The sequence below is a fragment of the Myxine glutinosa genome, chromosome 1 (genome assembly GCF_964187855.1).
Source record: "Myxine glutinosa chromosome 1, kmMyxGlut1.1, whole genome shotgun sequence".
In the NCBI taxonomy this organism is placed as follows: Eukaryota; Metazoa; Chordata; class Myxini; order Myxiniformes; family Myxinidae; genus Myxine; species Myxine glutinosa.
Genome location: NC_136261.1, coordinates 63,309,900 through 63,327,546, shown reverse-complemented (window position 1 = coordinate 63,327,546; position 17,647 = coordinate 63,309,900).

The following is a 17,647-nucleotide window of genomic DNA, read 5'->3' as shown; positions in this document are numbered from 1 at the left end:
ATGTATACAAATGTAACTGATCACAACAAAAATTGTATAAATCCGAATGTTAATACTGTTACGTGGTCCTCCCGGTGACTACCTGGTCTCGGTGACCCCCGTACCGTGAGAGGAACTCTGCCAGAAAGATCTATTATTTATATGCTTTCGTAACGCAATCAATATGAATTCCAGTCAATAAGAAACCCCACACCAAGGATCCAGAGTAATCAATAATATATTCCCCCAAGGAATCAACAACCATCAACAATCAACAATCAATCACTAAGATGGCCATCTTACATAGGTGTCCCCCCCTGTCCCCACTCACGACCACTTGGGCCACTGTCCCTCACAATGTCTCTCTTCTCCGCACACGGGCGGTGAAACGAACCCCGGGCGGACGTGCTCCAAACGTGCACGTCTCGTACCGGGGACAGCTGCTGCAGCGCACACCTCCTTGCCACACAACGGGGCAAAACCAAGCGCGGCTTGCAACGCGCGCGAGGCCCAAGGTGTGACCCGTACGCGTCCTTGTAGACGGTGAGGCGAACTGTGCCGGACGCTGGGTTCCGTGCACGAACCCACGGCAACTTGACGTGTCAAGGGGTAAGTACCCCGCGCAGGTAACTCCTTTTGTCAGACGGGCTTTCAAACGCAGCATCCTCCACGCTGCTCAATATCGATACCAACTCTCGTCGGAGCTCGGCGAGAAGAAGAGGAAGAAGATCGTCGCTTCTCCCGGACCTCGTGTCTTTTCTTCTTCTGTTTCCGGTCTCCTTTTTCCCAGAAGGGCTCCTGACCCTTTAATCACAACAACCATTACTCGACGACACATTGATAAGCAAAGACCTGAATAGTAATTCACATAAATCCACATAAATCCATAACACTCCCCCCCTTCAAGAAAGAAAGTTTGAACCCAGCGAAAACTTTCTTTGCCGGCCAACTTGGATAAACAAACCAGATAACTCACCCCCCCCCCCCCCCAAATCATCAGTTCCCCCCGGGCACAGTCATCCCTTAAAAATAAAGCAACAAAATTTCACACAATCCCCTAGATTAATTCCCTCTGGACCAAGCGTCAACCACTTCTAGTTTCTCTTGAATGACGGTTAAGAGGTGGTGACCAAAGCCCCCAAATTTAAACCTCTCTATAGCACTTTTTCAGGAGGCCCAGCGGAGTATTCCCTACATGGACGCCTTAAGGAATGTGGAGTTCACGGTTAGTCCGGGGAGGAAAGTTCATTACATGGACACCTTTAAGAACATGGAGTTCACGGTTAGTCCGTGCAGGAAAGTTCACTACCTGGACGCCTTTAAGAACGTGGCGTTCACGGTTAGTCCGTGTAGGAGCCCCGGCTCGGCGGCTCCACCGTATATAGGGCTTCACTTCTCCAGACTCCGAACAGTTACGGTGGGACCCCTTGTCCCAGCCGTTACCTGACTGGCGGTCTCCTTCTCGGCCAGTGCTCTGACCTTCATTCTTTCGGGAGGTGCCGTAACTCTGGGAGCCTCCATAGTAATATTGGCTGCTGCCCACACCAAAACTACCGCCAAGTGGTCCTCTTCTGTAGACCTCTCGACGCCTACGAAATGCCTTCCCTACTGTTATGGTCTGACCTTCCAAATCCTTACCATTCCAATTATTCTCTGCCTCCCTGGCGTCTCTTGTGCTTGCAAACGTGACAAAGCCGAACCCTCTTGACCGTTGCGTTTCCCTGTCTTTTACCACCCGCACTTCCACCAGCGGCCCATATCTGTTGAAGACAGAGGTCAGAACTTCTTCCTCTGTGTTGAAGTTCAGTCCCCCTACAAATAACTTGGAACTTTTGTCGCCATCCCGAGCTGGTGTGGTGTTATTTTCCCTGCTGTGCTCTTTACCAACCCTCGGGTTACCATAAATTTGCCCCCCGGCCAAATCATTCCCGATAATCACAGATACTCCCTCTACAGGAAGCGTGGCTTGTAAACCGACGGTGACCGGTCCTGACACCAAATCGGATTCCAAATGGATGACATGAAGTGGGGCACTAACACAGCCACCGATCCCTTGTAACCGAACACTATCACCAGTTGCGGTACTCTTTGACAATGGCAAAATGCCTTCAAGCATTAAGGATTGATGGGCTCCTGTGTCCCTCAAAACCCTAACCGGTCTTGGGTTAGTCAAGTCTCCCTTGAGTGAGACCAACCCCTCATAAATAAATGGTTGGTAACTCTTCTGTGGGCGATTTCTTACGCTTGCCATCGCATTCGGAGTGGTAATAGTCGGACTCCGCTCTGGGTTTTCCCTTTTCATGAGGTAACAACTGAACATCAAGTGTCCAGGTTTCTTGCAAAAAGCGCAAGTAGGCCCGGAGGAAAAACTCGTGGTCTGCCTCGGGCCCCCTGAAAAACAAGTTTGTCTTGGGCCCGTAGCCCCCTGATTTCGAACAGTTCAGGTATCAGCGTTGTCCCCATATTCATCTCGAGGCCGCCGCCATGTATTGTCGTTCTCCGCACCTGCTGTTCCACACCTCCCCTGCGGAGATCTAGGCGAGGAGTTAGGTTCGTGGACCCCTATCCGGTGTGTTAAGGCATAATCATCTGCCATGGTGGCTGCGTCCCACAACTTCGGTACTTTATTTTCCTGCAGGTACACTTTGATGTCCTCGTGGACACACTGTTGAAATTCCTCCACCAGCATCAGGTCACGCAATGCTTCGAAATCGTTCCCGACTCCTTTTGACTCACACCACCGATCAAACATATTTTCTTTCACTCTAGCAAACTCCACAGGGGTCTCACTCTCCCTCTTCCTGGCATTCCTGAATTTTTGCCGGTAAGCTTCCGGAACCAACTTATAGGCTTTGAGGATGTGCTTCTTCAATACCTCATAATCTGCACATTGGTCCATTGGTAGCGCCGAATAAATCTCTTGAGCTTTTCCCACCAGCACACTTTGCACTAGTATGGTCCAGGCCTCCTCCGGCCAGTTTAACTGTCGAGCCACTTTCTCAAAGTGTGGAAAAAATTTAGCGACTTCCTTTTCACTGAAGGGTGGAACCAGCCTCACATGTCTGCCCACATTCCAGGTGTTCTGGCTAGGTGTCGACCCCGTCAGCAAGGGTGGTACCTCTCCCCGTTCTCTCATTAACTCCAGCTCCTTGAATTTAATTTCTTGCTGAAGCGCCATGTCACGTTCCTTTAATTCCCTTTCCGCTTTTCTCTCCTCTGCTTCGAGTTCCCTTGCAGCTCTCCTCTCCTCTGCTTCTGCTTTCCTTTCCTCTGTTTTCATCCTTTCTAACCTTTCCTGGAGTTCTCGTTCCACTCTCCTTTCTTCTTCTGCTCTTTCCTTTTCTGCTTTCCTTTCTTCTTCTGCAAACCTTTCCTGGAGTTCTCGTTCCACTCTCCTTTCCTATGCTTGTTTCTCTTCTCTCCTCTCTTCTGCTTTCCTTTCCTCTTCTTTTAACCTTTCCTGGAGTTCTCGTTCCACTCTCCTTTCCTCTGCTTGTTTCTCTTCTCTCCTCTCTTCTGCTTTCCTTTCTTCTTCTTTGATCCGTTCCTGGCTCCGTAATTGCAACTCCTGTTTCCGGAGCTCAACGTCTTCTGGTTCTTCGGGTAGCCACTCCCAGGCTAACTCGTCCCATGTTCCTAATCCCACCATAGACTGTATCACCGTGGTCTGCAACTCTGCCTTCCTCAAATTAGTTCGGACCTCCAATTTAAAATGTTTGGCCAATTTCAAGAGGTCCGACTTTAGTAACGCTCGGAACTGTGCCTCACTCGGGGTTACCGCAAAGTTCTGTGCCACAAACGCCATGGTGCCTATCGTTAACACCTGTTAACCTTCACCCAAGACTTTACCACAATTCCTCAAAAATTTACCAATTAATAATTAATTAATAAATTTTAATTAATAAAAATTATTATTTTATTATGTTATACAATTTTAAATCCCGGAATTCAATTGGACGAGCCCCCAATTCTGTTACATGGTCCTCCCGGTGACTACCTGGTCTCGGTGACCCCCGGACCGTGAGAGGAACTCCGCCAGAAAGATCTATTATTTATACGCTTTCGTAACGCAATCAATATGAATTCCAGTCAATAAGAAACCCCACACCAAGGATCCAGAGTAATCAATAATATATTCCCCCAAGGAATCAACAACCATCAACAATCAATCACTAAGATGGCCATCTTACATAGGTGTCCCCCCCTGTCCCCACTCACGACCACTTGGGCCACTGTCCCTCACAATGTCTCTCTTCTCCGCACACGGGCAGTGAAACGAACCCCGGGCGGACGTGCTCCAAACGTGCACGTCTCGTACCGGGGACAGCTGCTGCAGCGCACACCTCCTTGCCACGCAACGGGGCAAAACCAGGCGTTTTGTAGACGGTGAGGCGAACTGTGCCGGACGCTGGGTTCCGTGCACGAACCCACGGCAACTTGACGTGTCAAGGGGTAAGTACCCCGCGCAGGTAACTCCTTTTGTCAGACGGGCTTTCAAACGCAGCGTCCTCCACGCTGCTCAATATCGATACCAACTCTCGTCGGAGCTCGGCGAGAAGAAGAGGAAGAAGATCGTCGCTTCTCCCGGACCTCGTGTCTTTTCTTCTTCCGTTTCCGGTCTCCTTTTTCCCAGAAGGGCTCCTGACCCTTTAATCACAACAACCGTTACTCGACGACACATTGATAAGCAAAGACCTGAATAGTAATTCACATAAATCCACATAAATCCGTAACAATACATATTGATATTGTTCAGCCAATCCACAATATGATATTGTTATGTCGGTGGGGTAGGGATTACCTTAGAACAGGTAGGATGTATAAATTAACAAGCTCTGGATGTCGGGTAAGAACCATCACCATGTAGTAAGTTTTGTTTAGCCAGTTTAGCCAGTGAATAACTGTGGCCACATGAGTATGGCCGTTGTGTTACCTAGTTGTAGGGATTATGGAATAAGTGACCTTGTTTATCTAACCTCGGTAATTTACTCCCCTTCATCCCGTATGGCACCGCATTGGACACATATCGTAGAAAGTGCCCATTAAACTGCACTCAAATAATAAAACCAACCGGAAGCCAGTTCTGGGCACTGCCGATGGCACGGCAACCAGCTACAGCACACATCGTGGTCAAGCAGGCCGAAGACACGCCTCGAGGAGCCGTGATTGGCCAGGGCAGAGTAAGAAGGCACTCACTGATTGGTGAAAGAAGGCAGAGGAAGAAGCAGCACGCTGATTGGTGGAGAGCTGAGCATGCAGTGGTGGCCTGCGGGCATTGGCGGAGAGGCACAGATGACGTCACGAGACGGTCAATAAAAGAACTCTGAGACCGACATTTTCCTCTCTTACCCCTCACGCCTTCCTCTGCCCTCGACTCTCTCCTCTGGTTCCGGAGTTTGGTGGAAGATGGCTGAGCGCGGACATTCCTCTCATTAGGCTTCATCGCGGCGGTCGTGTTCCGAGATCTTCCCAGTGGCGGTCGGGATGATGCGGAAGAGCTGGTGTTTTGCCGACGCGGTTGGAAAGCAGGAGGTGGCCAAGGCGGAAGGCAGAAGCTTCGCCAAGGCAGAAGCTGCATCCGGACTGCACAATCGGGACCTGACGATTGCTGATGACGCACCGAGCGAGTTGAGCTAAGTGCCATAATTACACTATTATTTTCCACTTCTTGAATTCCCCTCTGTCTGTGTACTGTCTGTTCTGGGAGTCTGTTTGCCTCTGCCTCTGTCTGCCTCTGTCTGTTCTGGGAGTGCTCCATATAGGAACTTTATTTTTCGTCGCATTTTTCTTGTTCCCGGCATTCCGTTTTAATAAATCCTTGTACATTTTAAACCTTGTACATTTTTAAACGGTTATTTTCCTTGTACATTTTAAACCTGTTTTTTGTTTGAGTTATTTTCTTGGCAGGCTTTGGGACTGCCGGCGGACAACAAGTAAGACCCTTCATCTTCCCCTCCCCTTTCTTCCTCCAGCACATATCGTAAAATCCGCATTTGATCAGTCGCCTCAGTTAAAAGCTTGCTTTGGCTATTCGTGATCCTTGTGGTGTTCACCTGGGGAGCCACGCGACAATATATTGTTACGGTTCGGGGTTCGGGTTTACTACGAGGGGGTTAACCTCTGTTCCCTCCTGAACTTACCGGACCTTTGGCTGCCACACACAAATAACTTCATGCTTAGCAGGTTGCGAATCAGTAACTACAAATGCCAATCAGCGCTGTACCACGTAACGGTTTCAATAGGGGAACATACCGTACGTACCCTCCAACGGTTTCCTTTGTTTCCAGATGGAAATTTAGATGGCCGAGCAAAAAACATTGGTAACCGCCAGAGGGATACTAATGTCGTTACGATCGATGTTAACCTGGGTACAAACAATCGTGGATCAATGGAAGAAAAGACATTCACGGATAGAGAGAAAAGAAAAACGTTTTAACGATTTGATTTTTTTACAAATACTAGCAACGGTACCTGCCCTACAGGCAGGTTTTCAATTGGAAGACCCAAATGACAAGGTAAAATATTTCAGATATTGAAGGCTTTTTTTATTTTAAACGATTCATATAAACATCCGTTAAATCATATCACACACAAATCAGCAAAATCTAAACAGTACATGGCTAAACAGTACATGGACGATCACGTACCACGTATGTCTCACGTCTCCCTCGCTCTCATTTTGTCCCGATAATGATCCTTCCGCAGGTTCACCGACGGAAACCTTGTTACGACTTTTACTTCCTCTAGACAGTCAGGTTCGCTCATCTTTTCATTGCACCAGCACGAGCCGAGAACGGCCCGTGCAGGGGCTGATCCGAGGATCTCATCAAACCGTCCGATCGGTAGTAGCGACGGGCGTTATGTACAAAGGGCAGGGACTTAATCAACACGAGCTGATGACACGCGCTTACTGGGAATTCCTCGTTCGTGGGATACTGTCTCAAGCCCCAGTCCCCATCACGGATGGGGTTCAGCCGTTTACCCGAGCCTGACGGCGAAGGGCAAGGTACACATTGGCCCGTCCAGTGTCGTGCGTGTGCGGCCCCGGACATCGAAGGGCATTAAACGTTCATTAAACATTAAATGTTCAATAAACATTAAAGATTCATTAAAGGATTAAGAAACAAAAAACATTACGAAATTACATTCACACTGTCAGGGAATATGTAGTGGGGGACTCAGGACTCCAATGACCGGACACAGGTTTACAAAAGGTCTTGGTTTATTAACTGTATTCACTCATTCCAATTACCAAAATGATACCGCATAATATAATGGATCAGGTTAACTCTTTTCGCTGGTCCCTCTCGTTCAGCCGATGTTTCTCCGACACTCCCGTCGGTCAGCGCTCCTCGTGACAAGTCCTCTTTACCCAACGTTTGCTGCTCGTTTATATCGCCAAACTGGACTTAATCCTCTGTCCGCTAATGCCCCGAGGTCATGCATTGCACCGAGTCCTGGCATCAGCTCGCTCCCCTCCTGCTGTGATTTCCATTTACACAGTAGGGGGGGTGCTTTAGCCTGGGGCCTTGACCAGGTGTTTCAAGAGATTACCATGTTCAAGCACATTCTGACACTCATTTACAAACTCATCTTTAACAGAGTTTGCATTAAAATGTATCTGCTTTGTTACCAGGTTAATTAATAAGTTACCAGGGCCAATCAATATGTTACACTGAGTTACACTTCCACAATTCCCTCATCTTTTTGTTTTTGTTTATATTAACCATTAATCTAAACATCAATATAAGTAAACAATCAATCACTACTAGTAAACATCATTACAAGTATAAGTAAATAATCAATCACTACTAGTAAACATCATTACAAGTATAAGTAAATAATCAATCACTTTGGTAATCAAATTCCCTTAGGCATACACCGTCATCCTGCAAGAATCACAAAACATTTCGTTGGTCATTGACTTCTTCCATATTGTTCAATCTATTGCATTTGCATCACAAATATATTTTCAAAACAACACTTCACCATCACCAAGATACAACAATTTCACTTCATTTTCAAGTTTTGTAAAGCATCTGCACCATCTGGAAAAACGTTTGCCTCCACACACATGTTGACTTTGTTTGAAAGGAAGGGCTGATCACTTGTGTTTGAATCCAGGTATGAAACATTTTCTCCTAATGTCTTCATAGCTCCTGCACTACTTCGTGTAGGATTTCGCTGTTGTGGTAACACTGCGGAGTCATAGACTGACCCTTCTCTCCATGTAGCATTCTTGCCACTTTTTGCTGTGAACCATAATGATTCCTTGAACAAGGCCTTCGCCCAGTTGTAGTCGACTTGCCTCCTCCCTCATTATGAGTGGGCAGCCAGTATTGGTGTGACGTTGATTGGCCAGCAAGATGTGGAACAGGGATGCCGGATGCATCCACAATGATGTTGGGACCATGGTGTTCAGGTCATTCATGGTCCTTACCAGGAGCAACCAGCAGAATCGTGCACAGCTGTTGTGACAAGGGCACAGCCGTTTTTTTTGCAGCTCCATGCTGGTTCCCCGGGCGTTGGTGAAGTAATAACATATGTCCCCGCATTTCACAGAGGTTGCAGGTAAAATGTCGTTGTCCTGAAACTTCTGATGTGATGAATGTTCGAAGCCTTCGAACAAAAGTAAGTGATCGCCTTTCTTTCATATGTTGCAGTGTGATCCAGGCAAATGGTCACATAAATTTCCTTGGTGAAGGTAAGCATTCATCTCCAAGTTACACGGGAGAATGTCTTCATCATTCTTTGAGAAAGAGGGTGTATGCCATGATTAACTTCATTTTTTAGCCACAAATTTTCTTTCTCGAACTTCTTCCCAATTCCGTTAGCAATCCCTCCAAAATGTGATCTCGTCTTATCTTTATGCTCAGTCACATCTGAATCTGCTTTCCGCACACACTGGATCAGATAGGGTGCATCTTACCATGAAATCAGCATAATCATGTATATCTTCCGATAGTTTCACATTCAACAATTTGTTGTTTTTCCTTAACACAAAAAGTTATATTCATTTATATGCGTCACACAAATAATATTCAATCAGGTATGTATTTTATTACTAAACTAAGAATAGCGTCCACAATTGCTTTCAGGTTAATATAGTTCAAAAATTAACTCATGCAAGTATTTTAGCACTACTCTAAGAAAATAAATTGTATATGATTACAATCACAAACGGGAATACCTAATTCCCAACAACAATTTTCCCAAACCAACAAATTAAGCATAATGTATTATTACCATAATTCCTCTCCACTTTTTCTTTTCCCCCTTTTTCCCTTAACAGTGTGGCACTCGTGGTGATATGAGTTCACTGATATTGTAATTGACACAACTCATAACATTGTCGTTATGCCATTATCTTAATTCTACTGTTTATGTCGCCATAAAAGTCTTCCTTTTCTGGATCCACATTTCTTTCCTCATTTGTCACTTCATGCGTTATCATCGTGTTGTTGGTTACCTTATTCAAAGACACCGTCACTAAGGCTTTCAAGCAAGCCACCACTAAAACAATTGCCAATATAACTACTAAACCAACAAACAAGTCTGCTACTCCTTGTAGACATTATATACCAAACTAACAAGCTTCCTAAAAGGTAAATAAAGAAAATCCCTTAATATGTAACATAATCAGATTATTTGTCTTACAAATGATCCCCCTATCTCCCGGGGTTGAACTCAATCCCCTGATCATGAGTGTAGTTGTGATACATTTTTCACTCATGTTGTATTAATATCAGCAGGTAATTGTATGTCATGTAGGCAAATAAATGTCACTATCCCAAGTAGGAATATCACATGTTGAAAATGTAATGTTTATCAATGCAAGGGGTGTTAAAATGTAATTCAAATGACTGTAAATCACTACTATCATTTATCTACCACTGAATGTTCTGCTGGGCTGCTAGGTGCAGCCTCATTTTCTGTGGGATCGTCCACCTTAGCCCCATGTGCTTGTTTGCAATGAGGGGCATGAATCCAACTTTCTATTTTGGGTCCATCTTTTTTCCTATTCTTATCAATCTCCTATGGTTTATCATTTCGTTCCAAGATACCGCAACCAAAGGTTTTAACCAAAGCTCTACCAAACTATTTCCAATTTGAACAAAAAATGCCAGTGAAACAATGATTCGAAGAATTAACTTCAAGGGGTCAATAAATTTATTCTATAGCCAGATCTAATTTTCCCATCCAATAGTTTGCCTTGCCACATGTCATATTATAACACCTTAATAAACCTTCGAAAAAATGTTTCCCATCTCAACAAATTTCCTTTTTTACAAATAGCCATGTGTAACTTACGTATTTAACTACAATTTCCTCTCAATTTGTTTGGCCTAACTGGCCGTAAAAGTGGCTGCCAGCATGCAGTACCGTTTTTTATCTACCAAGGAAGTGTTCCACACAAGACCTCTACCAAAATGTTGTTTGTAAAAAAACAAATCTGGGATTTCTGATTACATGGATGCACACTCTCAGGACATTTTCAGGCTGCTGTTAACAATCCACTACGATGACTTAATTCCTTTACCCACAATCAAATAATTAGTACAAATTGAGGATATTATCCCTATCACATTCTTTTATAGATTCATTATGTTGGATCTAATTTTTTCCAATAATTTTCCACTGCTGTAAGGCGGAACAATAGCTCTCATAAGTCTTAGTAATATCGTACTTAATTTGCCCAGCAGAGAATAATTTATTTACTATCCTTTCTCATCTGTTAACCAGTGACTTTGTTTAAACTCCAGAACTGAAAACCCACAATAGTTCAAACCAGCAAAATTTTCTTTACTATTTTCCCATATCATCTATGCCTAAAACACATCCATACATACAGCACAATTTATATGCTGATAAAATTCAAGTTTATATATATAAAATCCATGAGCAGAGTATTCTGGGAAGTCAGTGTAAGACCTCTCCCAAATTTGGATGATTTTGTACTTCCTCATTTCCTTTTATGAAGCTCATATCCATAAATAGATGTTATTCTCATATACATTCTATCAAAAAATGGAATCCCAAAATTACTCACAATTTTACTATTAATTAATGGCTGCTCATAACCCAGCACATCAAATTTTTATATTCCATTTCCCTTGACAAAAGAGATAATGTTCATAATCAAATTATATTTCTATTTTATTTTACGGATTCTCTGGATATTCAATCCCATCCACATATCCCAATCCCATCCACATAAAACTATCCATTTCCAGACAGGCACACTGTCGGTGTCAACAATCTTGTAAGATTGATACACAAAAACACACACACACACATGCATTATGCATATTTGTTTGCGTTGGAACCATTATTTACAGATCAGATGGGTGTCAATTTTATTTCAATTTCATAAAATTTGTCAATCAAATTCAAAATGCTTATAGACAAATAAACCAAAAGTCCATTCTTAGAAAACCCTTATGATGTCACATTGAAATTACCCTTTCAGCCTTCACAATAATCTATCCAAATTTTGACTACACACCCATTTGCATGTCAGTCGACCATTGACCTATCAATCGTGCGGAACAATAGTCCGAAATTCCCACCTGATCATCATGTGACTCTTGTCACTTGGTTTGCCAAAAAATTGCAACGCAATTGTTCCAAACTTTGTAAATTTAAAATTGCTGTGCCCAAAATAGAAGATCCAATTTTGGCATTTGATCAATTAATTATTAATTTGTTAACAAGCAAAAAAGAAAAAATGAATCATTCTTGCTCTGAAAACTTTTCAGACACAAGAATCATCGACAGTTATTCATGTTTGTCCAGTAATCGAATCTGTTGAGGCCAATCATCATTTGGGATTTGCAGCAATGAAGGCCTAATCATTGTCTGAGGTACCGGTAAGCACTGGTACCCTTGATCTTGGTTTGCCCCATGACCTTGTCTTCCTGTTGACATACGGACATCTTCTTCTCCAATGTCCCATCTTTCCACACTCGAAACACCGGTTTCTGTCGTTGTCTGATCTGTGCACCTGTGCACTTACTTGTATTGCTGGGCTGCATCTCTACATCCCTGAGTTGCCACTGCAATCTCTCGTTATCTCCTGAAACACGAAAAAATTCTCTGTACCATCCTTTTTGGGGAGACAACTGGAAATCAGATGGGACAACTGTCACTTTCATTCCTAATTTCGAGGGCAGTTGTGCATTTGTCTCCTCCACTGTATCCTGTATCCTTTTTATTTTAAGTTCTAGTTCCGTTATCCGTTCTTGCTGTTCCCGTTGTCTGGATTCACCATCCCAAAGATGGAATGCAAGCCAGTCTACCGTTAGATTCTGTCTCTTCCTGGCTTTCAATCTTTGTTCCAATCTTTCCAATCGACTTCGCTCAAATGTACCATCTCTTGGAAACTCCTCATCATGTCCCTTTGTCCACAAATACCAATTCTCGACCTGCCTTATAGCTTCTGCACCATAACGGTCATACATATGATGTGTACAAGTACCTTTTTGTGGAATCTCTTGTTGTCCTTGTGTATTCTTGCAGGCTCCATTTCCCATTCTGCCTTTTATCAAAGTAGCGTTGGATGTGTTGTAGTTTGTTCCTCTAAAGCTTCACTCGTACCTCCAGGAAGGGTCTCTCCACCTGTTCACACGGTGATTTCCAGAGAATCTCCCTCAGCCGTGGCTTTTGCACAATCCAATCTCACAGATCAGTATTTGCAGATGAGCCGGAGGGTCAGTATGAAATGGGTGAATCCTCAGGTGTCCGCTCTGTTGACGGGGAAATCACACAATGGTAACCGCACATATATATCTGTATATAAACTCACCACCTTGCTCAATATTCCCAGGTTGTCTCCACATTGTTAATATCACACAAAGATATCAAAGCTTCTTTCTTGAGACCGCATTTTCATCAATCAAACAATCAATATATTCAATTCAATTTATTCAGTTCAATTTATTCAGTAAAATTTATTCAATTAAATTCAATCAATTAGATTCAATCAATCAGATTCAATCAATCAACAATTCAATCAATTATTCAATTTCAATTAATTCATCAATATTCATCAATAAATCAAATTAATCATTTTGGATGTCTCCTTGCATAAGCCCTTTCCCCAATGATGTCAGGACAGGTCCATCCATTGACTGAGATCGAATTTCATCGGTCGTCACCTCGGATTCGTACCTCATGTCAATTGATGAATCGCCGTCCTGTCCTAGGGTCATATCTGACATATTTTCCCATTTTGCCTGGTCTCCACAAATTTTTCTTTGCAACCACTAAAGGCAACTCATCCTTCATTCGTGAGACAGCCAAAATGGATGGCAGATATTAAAGTTCTTTGGGAAAAATATCTCATCATTTTCCTTTTAATAGTACCCAAAATCTCTTGGCAATATAAATTTCGTAAAACTCCTGAAATGGGACTGTCAAATTCCTTCAATCATGCTAAATTTTGAAACTCCATCGCTTGTAATACCCAATTTATCCCATAGGGCTTGAAAGTTCTTTCCCAAGTTCATGCAGCATTCTGCATTTGAACCCTATGATATCATTCATAATAATCATCATGATTTTATAGTCATGGTCCTATCATAATCATCTATTTAAACGAACATTTCCTTTATCACCACAGCTATGTGGTATAATCAACAATAGAATAAAACTGTACATAGCAACAGGCTACCTCATGGCCACTTAGTATACCTATTGACAAAAAGTCATAACAATATCGAATAATCATTGAACAATTCAAAAATCGCTTCCACTGCTCTAGCCGCAGCATCCGTGATATTTGTTTGCTCATTCCCTATTCCTGATTCGTCATCAAGGATCTCCATCATCACACAGCGTACTTAATTTCGCATTTTAATGAGAATTCAACAGGAATTTACGACTCAAAGGAAAAAGAACGAGCAGACCTTTTGCAGGATGATCGTTACAAAATCGTTACATATATTAAAGTATTTATAATGTCGACAAATCATATCTTAATTCTTGCAAGATTTGGTTCTTTGAATAAATCACAGCACCGGGAGAACCAGCTCCAAAAATGGATCTTTGTGTTTATTCAGCACCCTAGTAATTGGTTCTTTGTGTACTAATTACACAGCACCCAGGCCCCGCTCATATGGATCTTTGTGCAGCGCTGCACAGCACCTGAGCAAAAGGGGTTTCATCTACATTTTCCTATCCGGCGTACCATCCGTGATATTTGTTTGCTCATTCACTATTCCTGATTCGTCATCAAGGATCTCCATCATCACACAGCGTACTTAATTTCGCATTTTAATGAGAGTTCAACAGGAATTTACGACTCAAAGGAAAAGAACGAGCAGACATTTTGCAGGACGATAACTGGAATTAGTCGTGAAAATATATCCAAATACCCAAAAATACACACCCACACAAATAAACAACATTTATTTCGTTTAACGGAACAAACATTTCCTCTATCATGACATGCATGTCTTCAAAATTATATGACCAAGAGAAAAGTAAAATTAATTATAACTGCGAGCAGTGATAATCCGGGGACCATACCGCTCCATCCTGATTGGACGAGTGCATGCTAGAGTCGTTAACAACGACAGTCCAGATCCGATTGTTCAAAATTTCAACTCAATCGATCGAAAAATGAACGCAGGGATGCATTTTAAAGGTGCAGTGGCACTAACTGAGTTGCCACGAATATGGCCACGAAATTGCCAATATGGCCAATATGACAAAATATTTTCCTTAATCAATTGGCTCATAGCATAACCAATCTGCAAGTATTTCATCCGAAGATGTATCTCTGAGGACTTTTAATTAAATAAGTCATTTATAAATCAACGAGTTAATTTATTAAATGATTAATCAATAAATCAATATTTTCCTTGACAGCCACCTCACTTGGTCAGTGTCATGTCCAAATATCAGCTTCCTTACTCAACAGGTGCCTGAGTTAATGTAATGTAATTACTGTAATAAGATTACTGCAATTACTGTAATGATTACTGTAATTACTGTAATTACCGGAACTGTAATTACTGTAATTACCTCAGGTAATTAGCATCAGCAAAACACAACATTTGAATGTTCCCAAAACGTTGGAGTGAAATTCTCACTCTGTCTATATTTCACAACGAAAGTGAAACGTTGTGGCGACGTTGTGGAAACGTTTTACAACAACATTATTTCAATGTTGCAGGAAAGTAATGTGAAAAACGTTCCCAAAAATGTTCTCTCTTTTTCTGTCTCTCTTTCTGTCTGTCTGTGTCTCTCTCTCACTTTCTGTCTCTCTCTGTCTATCTCTCTCTGTCTGTCTGTCTGTCTCTCTCTATGTGTCTGACTATCATCTTTATCTCTGTTTGTCTCTATGTCTCTCTTTCTTTCTTTTCTCTCTCTCTCTCTCTGTCTGTCTGTCTGTCTCTCTTTCTGTCTCTCTCTGTGTTTCTTTCTCTGTCTGTCTGTCTGTCTCTCTCTATGTGTCTGACTATCATCTTTACCTCTGTTTGTCTCTATGTCTCTCTTTCTTTCTTTTTCTGTCTATCTCTCTCTATCTGTCTCTCTTTCTCACTTTGTCTCACTCTGTCTATCTCTCTCTGTCTGTCTCTCTCTATGTGTCTGACTCTGACTATCATCTTTATCTCTGTTTGTCTCTATGTCTCTCTTTCTTTCTTTTTCTGTCTATCTCTCTCTGTCTGTCTCTCTTTCTCACTTTGTCTCACTCTGTCTATCTCTTTTTGTCTGTCTCTCTCTATGTGTCTGACTATCATCTTTATCTCTGTTTGTCTCTATGTCTCTCTTTCTTTCTTTTTCTGTCTATCTCTCTCTGTCTGTCTCTCTTTCTCACTTTGTCTCACTCTGTCTATCTCTTTTTGTCTGTCTCTCTCTATGTGTCTGACTATCATCTTTATCTCTGTTTGTCTCTATGTCTCTCTTTCTTTCTTTTCTGTCTATCTCTCTCTATCTGTCTCTCTTTCTCACTTTGTCTCACTCTGTCTATCTCTTTTTGTCTGTCTCTCTCTATGTGTCTGACTATCATCTTTATCTCTGTTTGTCTCTATGTCTCTCTTTCTTTCTTTTCTCTGTCTATCTCTCTCTGTCTGTCTCTCTTTCTCACTTTGTCTCACTCTGTCTATCTCTCTCTGTCTGTCTCTCTCTATGTGTCTGACTATCATCTTTATCTCTGTTTGTCTCTATGTCTCTCTTTCTTTCTTTTTCTGTCTATCTCTCTCTGTCTGTCTCTCTTTCTCACTTTGTCTCACTCTGTCTATCTCTCTCTGTCTGTCTCTCTCTATGTGTCTGACTATCATCTTTATCTCTGTTTGTCTCTATGTCTCTCTTTCTTTCTTTTTCTGTCTATCTCTCTCTGTCTGTCTCTCTTTCTCACTTTGTCTCACTCTGTCTATCTCTTTTTGTCTGTCTCTCTCTATGTGTCTGACTATCATCTTTATCTCTGTTTGTCTCTATGTCTCTCTTTCTTTCTTTTCTCTGTCTATCTCTCTCTGTCTGTCTCTCTTTCTCACTTTGTCTCACTCTGTCTATCTCTCTCTGTCTGTCTCTCTCTATGTGTCTGACTCTGACTATCATCTTTATCTCTGTTTGTCTCTATGTCTCTCTTTCTTTCTTTTTCTGTCTATCTCTCTCTGTCTGTCTCTCTTTCTCACTTTGTCTCACTCTGTCTATCTCTTTTTGTCTGTCTCTCTCTATGTGTCTGACTATCATCTTTATCTCTGTTTGTCTCTATGTCTCTCTTTCTTTCTTTTTCTGTCTATCTCTCTCTGTCTGTCTCTCTTTCTCACTTTGTCTCACTCTGTCTATCTCTTTTTGTCTGTCTCTCTCTATGTGTCTGACTATCATCTTTATCTCTGTTTGTCTCTATGTCTCTCTTTCTTTCTTTTCTGTCTATCTCTCTCTATCTGTCTCTCTTTCTCACTTTGTCTCACTCTGTCTATCTCTTTTTGTCTGTCTCTCTCTATGTGTCTGACTATCATCTTTATCTCTGTTTGTCTCTATGTCTCTCTTTCTTTCTTTTCTCTGTCTATCTCTCTCTGTCTGTCTCTCTTTCTCACTTTGTCTCACTCTGTCTATCTCTCTCTGTCTGTCTCTCTCTATGTGTCTGACTATCATCTTTATCTCTGTTTGTCTCTATGTCTCTCTTTCTTTCTTTTTCTGTCTATCTCTCTCTGTCTGTCTCTCTTTCTCACTTTGTCTCACTCTGTCTATCTCTCTCTGTCTGTCTCTCTCTATGTGTCTGACTATCATCTTTATCTCTGTTTGTCTCTATGTCTCTCTTTCTTTCTTTTTCTGTCTATCTCTCTCTGTCTGTCTCTCTTTCTCACTTTGTCTCACTCTGTCTATCTCTTTTTGTCTGTCTCTCTCTATGTGTCTGACTATCATCTTTATCTCTGTTTGTCTCTATGTCTCTCTTTCTTTCTTTTCTCTGTCTATCTCTCTCTGTCTGTCTCTCTTTCTCACTTTGTCTCACTCTGTCTTGTTGAAAGCAATTAATTCCATAACTCAATATTACCTCTATTTATATATACTAGGGCGTGCCCGCCCGTACGTGCTTGCAAAAAAAAAAAAAACACATGCGTGCAAGCAACAACAAAAACTTTGAAACCACGTGGCAGTAACGACCACAGAACCCCTCTTCTATTTACATGCAATGGTTTGGTCCATTCGCAAAGACAAA